The 9345-nt window shown below is 65.1% G+C and overlaps 1 pseudogene; it reads left to right on the forward strand.

The window, feature by feature from the left end:
• The first annotated feature begins 8744 nt into the window (after window positions 1-8744).
• LOC123413140 lies at window positions 8745-9345 on the forward strand (annotated as a pseudogene).

The following is a 9345-nucleotide window of genomic DNA, read 5'->3' on the forward strand; positions in this document are numbered from 1 at the left end:
CCCCCTCCCTAGCCACTCTGGTCGCCCCACCGGTCATCTTCTTCCCGTCCGGCTGCCCCACCTGCTTTGCCGGCCACCCTTCGCACGACCCCGCCCTGGTCCATGGCCGTCGGCTGCACTAAGCCCGGCCCCGCCCGGATCCGTCGTCGGCGGCTGCACTTCGCCCTGCCCCGCCCGGATCCGCCGGCGGCGGCTGCACTCCGCCCGGCCCCGCCCGGATCCACTGCCGCCAGCTGCACTTCGCCCGGCCCCGCCCGGATTCGCCGCCGTCGGCTGCACTACGTCTGGCCTAGCCTGGGCTCGCTGCCGCCGGCGCTGTCTCTCTCGACCGACAGCAGCGGCCGTCGCCTACCTTGCCCACTCGTCTGGCTGTCCGACTGCCACCTGCTAGCCCGGCCGCCGCTCCCTCGACTGCTTGTCTGGTAGCCACCGCCGCCGCTGCCATCCTCTGTCGGCTATCGCCTCGTTGCGTTGTCTATGTTGGCACAGACCCGTACACCGAGTACTCTCCGACGTACTTTGTACGACGCGATTCCGACTACACAATACTTTCGGTCGTCAATCACACGTCCGTATAAGAAGAGCAGATGTACACACCTAGTGATGGTACTAAGCAAGCAAGCACACATATGAATGGATTTGTTGGCAATAAGCCACGGGGACTGCGTCGGTGCACGTGCGGGACGCGTCAGGCTTGTGGCGAGCATGTGTGAGTTGGTTAGACGGATGCGCCGGGTGTGGCCGCGCCGGGCGCTAGAACCAGTCGCGTACCGTTGGCGTGCGTGCCCGACGGGCGCGGGAGCTGAGGAGTGCGGGGCGGGCGTTGCGTGGGCACTGCGTTAGTTGCATGCATGGGTGAGTTAGTTAGCTCGTGTGAGTAGTGCTGTTAGCGGTGGCCGAGTGCAGCGGCAAAGCCAACTCAGTACGTGGGTGCTTGCATGTGATCGCTAGCTTGATGTGTGTAGCTTGGGTATAAAAGGCCCTTCGTGTACTGGTTGTAGTCTGCGGTGCTTGAGTTCGAGCTTGAGTAGAAGAAAGCTCTGTTCGTGCAGCCGGCGGCGTTCGTGCGCCGGGTATACCTTGTTGTACATTGCCTCATTCCTCCTTCTTTCTTGTCGTTCGAGCGTGAGAGAGAGAGACAGCAAGGAGAAGGACTCAACCCCAACATTTGGCATCAGAGCTTTGGTTCGGGAGCTCGCCGGCGGCAATGGCGATCGTACCACACGGCGGAGGCGCGGGCGGATCGGTGTCGATGGCGATGCCAATGCTCACGCCGGACAACTACACGGTGTGGGCGATCAAGGCGCGGGCGATTCTCGACATCCACACCGTGTGGGAGGCAGTGGCGCCGGGTGACGTGGCGGTGAACGCCAAGAAGGACAAGGCGGCGCGCGCAATGCTCCTTGGAGCGCTGCCGGAGGATGTGCTGCTGCAGCTGGCGACGAAGCTCACCGCCAAGGAGGTATGGGACTCCTTTAAGGTGAGGTTCGTCGGTGCCGATCGTGTCCGCGCGGCGAGGTTGGCGACGCTGCGCGGGGACTTTGACCACTTGAAGATGGCGGACGGCGAGGCGCTGGACGCGTACGCCGGGAGGCTGGCAGGGATGACGGCGCGTTTCGGGAGCCTAGGGGAGACGCTGGGCGACGCGGTGCTTGTGAAGAAGCTGCTGGACACCGTCCCGGATCGGTTGTTCCCCGTCGTCGCCGGCATCGAGCAGTTCTGCGACACGGCGACCATGGCGTTCGACGAGGCGCTCGGGCGGCGCTCGCGTTCGACGAGCGGGTTCGGCGTCTTGGACAAGACGACGGTGAGCGCGGGGGTCAGCAGCTGCTCATGACGGCGGCGAAGTGGGCAGCGCGGGAGCGTCGACATGGCGGTGGTCGGGATGACGACGACGGCAAGAGCGTGGCGTCGAGCATCGGCGGGAACCGCCGTGGACGCTGCTACAAGTGCGGCGTGCGCGGCCACTTCAAGAGGGACTGCCCCAAGCTGCGGAGGGAGCCGGCGGCGGAACGCGCGCTGCTGGCGGACGTCGTCGGAGTCGAGGACGACGGGCTCCTCTGAGCCGTGGCTTAGGTGGTGTGTGTTGGCAATAAGCCACGGGGACTGCGTCGGGTGCGCGTGCGTGCGTGTACGGGACACGTCAGGCTCGTGGCGAGTGTGTGTGAGTTGGTTAGACGGATGCGCCGGGTGTGGCCGCGCCGGGCGCTGGAACCAGGCGCGTCCCGTTGGCGTGCGTGTGCGACGGGCGCGGGAGCTGAGGAGTGCGGGGCGGGCGTTGCGTGGGCACTGCGTTAGTTGCATGCATGGGTGAGTTAGTTAGCTCGTGTGAGTAGTGCTGTTAGCGGTGGCCGAGTGCAGCGGCAAAGCCAACTCAGTACGTGGGTGCTTGCATGTGATCGCTAGCCTGATGTGTGTAGCTTGGGTATAAAAGGCCCTTCGTGTACTGGTTGTAGTCTGCGGTGCTTGAGTTCGAGCTTGAGTAGAAGAAAGCGGCTGTTCGTGCAGCCGGCGGCGTTCGTGCGCCGGGTATACCTTGTTGTACATTGCCTCATTCCTCCTTCTTTCTTGTCGTTCGAGCGTGAGAGAGAGAGACAGCAAGGTGAAGGACTCAACCCCAACATTTGGCATCAGAGCTTTGGTTCGGGAGCTCGCCGGCGGCAATGGCGATCGTACCACACGGCGGAGGCGCGGGCGGATCGGTGTCGATGGCGATGCCAATGCTCACGCCGGACAACTACACGGTGTGGGCGATCAAGGCGCGGGCGATTCTCGACATCCACACCGTGTGGGAGGCAGTGGCGCCGGGTGACGTGGCGGTGAACGCCAAGAAGGACAAGGCGGCGCGCGCAATGCTCCTTGGAGCGCTGCCGGAGGATGTGCTGCTGCAGCTGGCGACGAAGCTCACCGCCAAGGAGGTATGGGACTCCTTTAAGGTGAGGTTCGTCGGTGCCGATCGTGTCCGCGCGGCGAGGTTGGCGACGCTGCGCGGGGACTTTGACCACTTGAAGATGGCGGACGGCGAGGCGCTGGACGCGTACGCCGGGAGGCTGGCAGGGATGACGGCGCGTTTCGGGAGCCTAGGGGAGACGCTGGGCGACGCGGTGCTTGTGAAGAAGCTGCTGGACACCGTCCCGGATCGGTTGTTCCCCGTCGTCGCCGGCATCGAGCAGTTCTGCGACACGGCGACCATGGCGTTCGACGAGGCGCTCGGGCGGCGCTCGCGTTCGACGAGCGGGTTCGGCGTCTTGGACAAGACGACGGTGAGCGCGGGGGTCAGCAGCTGCTCATGACGGCGGCGAAGTGGGCAGCGCGGGAGCGTCGACATGGCGGTGGTCGGGATGACGACGACGGCAAGAGCGTGGCGTCGAGCATCGGCGGGAACCGCCGTGGACGCTGCTACAAGTGCGGCGTGCGCGGCCACTTCAAGAGGGACTGCCCCAAGCTGCGGAGGGAGCCGGCGGCGGAACGCGCGCTGCTGGCGGACGTCGTCGGAGTCGAGGACGACGGGCTCCTCTGAGCCGTGGCTTAGGTGGTGTGTGTTGGCAATAAGCCACGGCGACTGCGTCGGGTGCGCGTGCGTGCGTGTACGGGACACGTCAGGCTCGTGGCGAGTGTGTGTGAGTTGGTTAGACGGATGCGCCGGGTGTGGCCGTGCCGGGCGCTGGAACCAGGCGCGTCCCGTTGGCGTGCGTGTGCGACGGGCGCGGGAGCTGAGGAGTGCGGGGCGGGCGTTGCGTGGGCACTGCGTTAGTTGCATGCATGGGTGAGTTAGTTAGCTCGTGTGAGTAGTGCTGTTAGCGGTGGCCGAGTGCAGTGGCAAAGCCAACTCAGTACGTGGGTGCTTGCATGTGATCGCTAGCCTGATGTGTGTAGCTTGGGTATAAAAGGCCCTTCGTGTACTGGTTGTAGTCTGCGGTGCTTGAGTTCGTGCTTGAGTAGAAGAAAGCGGCTGTTCGTGCAGCCGGCGGCGTTCGTGCGCCGGGTATACCTTGTTGTACACTGCCTCATTCCTCCTTCTTTCTTGTCGTTCGAGCGTGAGAGAGAGAGACAGCAAGGAGAAGGACTCAACCCCAACATTTGGCATCAGAGCTTTGGTTCGGGAGCTCGCCGGCGGCAATGGCGATCGTACCACACGGCGGAGGCGCGGGCGGATCGGTGTCGATGGCGATGCCAATGCTCACGCCGGACAACTACACGGTGTGGGCGATCAAGGCGCGGGCGATTCTCGACATCCACACCGTGTGGGAGGCAGTGGCGCCGGGTGACGTGGCGGTGAACGCCAAGAAGGACAAGGCGGCGCGCGCAATGCTCCTTGGAGCGCTGCCGGAGGATGTGCTGCTGCAGCTGGCGACGAAGCTCACCGCCAAGGAGGTATGGGACTCCTTTAAGGTGAGGTTCGTCGGTGCCGATCGTGTCCGCGCGGCGAGGTTGGCGACGCTGCGCGGGGACTTTGACCACTTGAAGATGGCGGACGGCGAGGCGCTGGACGCGTACGCCGGGAGGCTGGCAGGGATGACGGCGCGTTTCGGGAGCCTAGGGGAGACGCTGGGCGACGCGGTGCTTGTGAAGAAGCTGCTGGACACCGTCCCGGATCGGTTGTTCCCCGTCGTCGCCGGCATCGAGCAGTTCTGCGACACGGCGACCATGGCGTTCGACGAGGCGCTCGGGCGGCGCTCGCGTTCGACGAGCGGGTTCGGCGTCTTGGACAAGACGACGGTGAGCGCGGGGGTCAGCAGCTGCTCATGACGGCGGCGAAGTGGGCAGCGCGGGAGCGTCGACATGGCGGTGGTCGGGATGACGACGACGGCAAGAGCGTGGCGTCGAGCATCGGCGGGAACCGCCGTGGACGCTGCTACAAGTGCGGCGTGCGCGGCCACTTCAAGAGGGACTGCCCCAAGCTGCGGAGGGAGCCGGCGGCGGAACGCGCGCTGCTGGCGGACGTCGTCGGAGTCGAGGACGACGGGCTCCTCTGAGCCGTGGCTTAGGTGGTGTGTGTTGGCAATAAGCCACGGCGACTGCGTCGGGTGCGCGTGCGTGCGTGTACGGGACACGTCAGGCTCGTGGCGAGTGTGTGTGAGTTGGTTAGACGGATGCGCCGGGTGTGGCCGTGCCGGGCGCTGGAACCAGGCGCGTCCCGTTGGCGTGCGTGTGCGACGGGCGCGGGAGCTGAGGAGTGCGGGGCGGGCGTTGCGTGGGCACTGCGTTAGTTGCATGCATGGGTGAGTTAGTTAGCTCGTGTGAGTAGTGCTGTTAGCGGTGGCCGAGTGCAGTGGCAAAGCCAACTCAGTACGTGGGTGCTTGCATGTGATCGCTAGCCTGATGTGTGTAGCTTGGGTATAAAAGGCCCTTCGTGTACTGGTTGTAGTCTGCGGTGCTTGAGTTCGTGCTTGAGTAGAAGAAAGCGGCTGTTCGTGCAGCCGGCGGCGTTCGTGCGCCGGGTATACCTTGTTGTACACTGCCTCATTCCTCCTTCTTTCTTGTCGTTCGAGCGTGAGAGAGAGAGACAGCAAGGAGAAGGACTCAACCCCAACATTTGGCATCAGAGCTTTGGTTCGGGAGCTCGCCGGCGGCAATGGCGATCGTACCACACGGCGGAGGCGCGGGCGGATCGGTGTCGATGGCGATGCCAATGCTCACGCCGGACAACTACACGGTGTGGGCGATCAAGGCGCGGGCGATTCTCGACATCCACACCGTGTGGGAGGCAGTGGCGCCGGGTGACGTGGCGGTGAACGCCAAGAAGGACAAGGCGGCGCGCGCAATGCTCCTTGGAGCGCTGCCGGAGGATGTGCTGCTGCAGCTGGCGACGAAGCTCACCGCCAAGGAGGTATGGGACTCCTTTAAGGTGAGGTTCGTCGGTGCCGATCGTGTCCGCGCGGCGAGGTTGGCGACGCTGCGCGGGGACTTTGACCACTTGAAGATGGCGGACGGCGAGGCGCTGGACGCGTACGCCGGGAGGCTGGCAGGGATGACGGCGCGTTTCGGGAGCCTAGGGGAGACGCTGGGCGACGCGGTGCTTGTGAAGAAGCTGCTGGACACCGTCCCGGATCGGTTGTTCCCCGTCGTCGCCGGCATCGAGCAGTTCTGCGACACGGCGACCATGGCGTTCGACGAGGCGCTCGGGCGGCGCTCGCGTTCGACGAGCGGGTTCGGCGTCTTGGACAAGACGACGGTGAGCGCGGGGGTCAGCAGCTGCTCATGACGGCGGCGAAGTGGGCAGCGCGGGAGCGTCGACATGGCGGTGGTCGGGATGACGACGACGGCAAGAGCGTGGCGTCGAGCATCGGCGGGAACCGCCGTGGACGCTGCTACAAGTGCGGCGTGCGCGGCCACTTCAAGAGGGACTGCCCCAAGCTGCGGAGGGAGCCGGCGGCGGAACGCGCGCTGCTGGCGGACGTCGTCGGAGTCGAGGACGACGGGCTCCTCTGAGCCGTGGCTTAGGTGGTGTGTGTTGGCAATAAGCCACGGCGACTGCGTCGGGTGCGCGTGCGTGCGTGTACGGGACACGTCAGGCTCGTGGCGAGTGTGTGTGAGTTGGTTAGACGGATGCGCCGGGTGTGGCCGTGCCGGGCGCTGGAACCAGGCGCGTCCCGTTGGCGTGCGTGTGCGACGGGCGCGGGAGCTGAGGAGTGCGGGGCGGGCGTTGCGTGGGCACTGCGTTAGTTGCATGCATGGGTGAGTTAGTTAGCTCGTGTGAGTAGTGCTGTTAGCGGTGGCCGAGTGCAGTGGCAAAGCCAACTCAGTACGTGGGTGCTTGCATGTGATCGCTAGCCTGATGTGTGTAGCTTGGGTATAAAAGGCCCTTCGTGTACTGGTTGTAGTCTGCGGTGCTTGAGTTCGTGCTTGAGTAGAAGAAAGCGGCTGTTCGTGCAGCCGGCGGCGTTCGTGCGCCGGGTATACCTTGTTGTACACTGCCTCATTCCTCCTTCTTTCTTGTCGTTCGAGCGTGAGAGAGAGAGACAGCAAGGAGAAGGACTCAACCCCAACATTTGGCATCAGAGCTTTGGTTCGGGAGCTCGCCGGCGGCAATGGCGATCGTACCACACGGCGGAGGCGCGGGCGGATCGGTGTCGATGGCGATGCCAATGCTCACGCCGGACAACTACACGGTGTGGGCGATCAAGGCGCGGGCGATTCTCGACATCCACACCGTGTGGGAGGCAGTGGCGCCGGGTGACGTGGCGGTGAACGCCAAGAAGGACAAGGCGGCGCGCGCAATGCTCCTTGGAGCGCTGCCGGAGGATGTGCTGCTGCAGCTGGCGACGAAGCTCACCGCCAAGGAGGTATGGGACTCCTTTAAGGTGAGGTTCGTCGGTGCCGATCGTGTCCGCGCGGCGAGGTTGGCGACGCTGCGCGGGGACTTTGACCACTTGAAGATGGCGGACGGCGAGGCGCTGGACGCGTACGCCGGGAGGCTGGCAGGGATGACGGCGCGTTTCGGGAGCCTAGGGGAGACGCTGGGCGACGCGGTGCTTGTGAAGAAGCTGCTGGACACCGTCCCGGATCGGTTGTTCCCCGTCGTCGCCGGCATCGAGCAGTTCTGCGACACGGCGACCATGGCGTTCGACGAGGCGCTCGGGCGGCGCTCGCGTTCGACGAGCGGGTTCGGCGTCTTGGACAAGACGACGGTGAGCGCGGGGGTCAGCAGCTGCTCATGACGGCGGCGAAGTGGGCAGCGCGGGAGCGTCGACATGGCGGTGGTCGGGATGACGACGACGGCAAGAGCGTGGCGTCGAGCATCGGCGGGAACCGCCGTGGACGCTGCTACAAGTGCGGCGTGCGCGGCCACTTCAAGAGGGACTGCCCCAAGCTGCGGAGGGAGCCGGCGGCGGAACGCGCGCTGCTGGCGGACGTCGTCGGAGTCGAGGACGACGGGCTCCTCTGAGCCGTGGCTTAGGTGGTGTGTGTTGGCAATAAGCCACGGCGACTGCGTCGGGTGCGCGTGCGTGCGTGTACGGGACACGTCAGGCTCGTGGCGAGTGTGTGTGAGTTGGTTAGACGGATGCGCCGGGTGTGGCCGTGCCGGGCGCTGGAACCAGGCGCGTCCCGTTGGCGTGCGTGTGCGACGGGCGCGGTAGCTGAGTAGTGCGGGGCGGGTGTTGCGTGGGCACTGCGTTAGTTGCATGCATGGGTGAGTTAGTTAGCTCGTGTGAGTAGTGCTGTTAGCGGTGGCCGAGTGCAGCGGCAAAGCCAACTCAGTACGTGGGTGCTTGCATGTGATCGCTAGCCTGATGTGTGTAGCTTGGGTATAAAAGGCCCTTCGTGTACTGGTTGTAGTCTGCGGTGCTTGAGTTCGTGCTTGAGTAGAAGAAAGCGGCTGTTCGTGCAGCCGGCGGCGTTCGTGCGCCGGGTATACCTTGTTGTACACTGCCTCATTCCTCCTTCTTTCTTGTCGTTCGAGCGTGAGAGAGAGAGACAGCAAGGAGAAGGACTCAACCCCAACATTTGGCATCAGAGCTTTGGTTCGGGAGCTCGCCGGCGGCAATGGCGATCGTACCACACGGCGGAGGCGCGGGCGGATCGGTGTCGATGGCGATGCCAATGCTCACGCCGGACAACTACACGGTGTGGGCGATCAAGGCGCGGGCGATTCTCGACGTCCACACCATGTGGGAGGCAGTGGCGCCGGGTGACGTGGCGGTGAACGCCAAGAAGGACAAGGCGGCGCGCGCAATGCTCCTTGGAGTGCTGCCGGAGGATGTGCTGCTGCAGCTGGCGACGAAGCTCACCGCCAAGGAGGTATGGGACTCCTTGAAGGTGAGGTTCGTCGGTGCCGATCGTGTCCGCGCGGCGAGGTTGGCGACGCTGCGCGGGGACTTTGACCACTTGAAGATGGCGGACGGCGAGGCGCTGGACGCGTACGCCGGGAGGCTGGCAGGGATGACGGCGCGTTTCGCGAGCCTAGGGGAGACGCTGGGCGACGCGGTGCTTGTGAAGAAGCTGCTGGACACCGTCCCGGATCGGTTGTTCCCCGTCGTCGCCGGCATCGAGCAGTTCTGCGACACGGCGACCATGGCGTTCGACGAGGCGCTCGGGCGGCTGCTCGCGTTCGACGAGCGGGTTCGGCGTCTTGGACAAGACGACGGTGAGCGCGGGGGTCAGCAGCTGCTCATGACGGCGGCGAAGTGGGCAGCGCGGGAGCGTCGACATGGCGGTGGTCGGGATGACGACGACGGCAAGAGCGTGGCGTCGAGCATCGGCGGGAACCGCCGTGGACGCTGCTACAAGTGCGGCGTGCGCGGCCACTTCAAGAGGGACTGCCCCAAGCTGCGGAGGGAGCCGGCGGTGGAACGCGCTCTGCTGGCGGACGTCGTCGGAGTCGAGGACGACGGGCTCCTCTGA

The sequence above is a fragment of the Hordeum vulgare genome, chromosome 7H (assembly GCF_904849725.1).
Source record: "Hordeum vulgare subsp. vulgare chromosome 7H, MorexV3_pseudomolecules_assembly, whole genome shotgun sequence".
Taxonomy (NCBI): Eukaryota; Viridiplantae; Streptophyta; class Magnoliopsida; order Poales; family Poaceae; genus Hordeum; species Hordeum vulgare.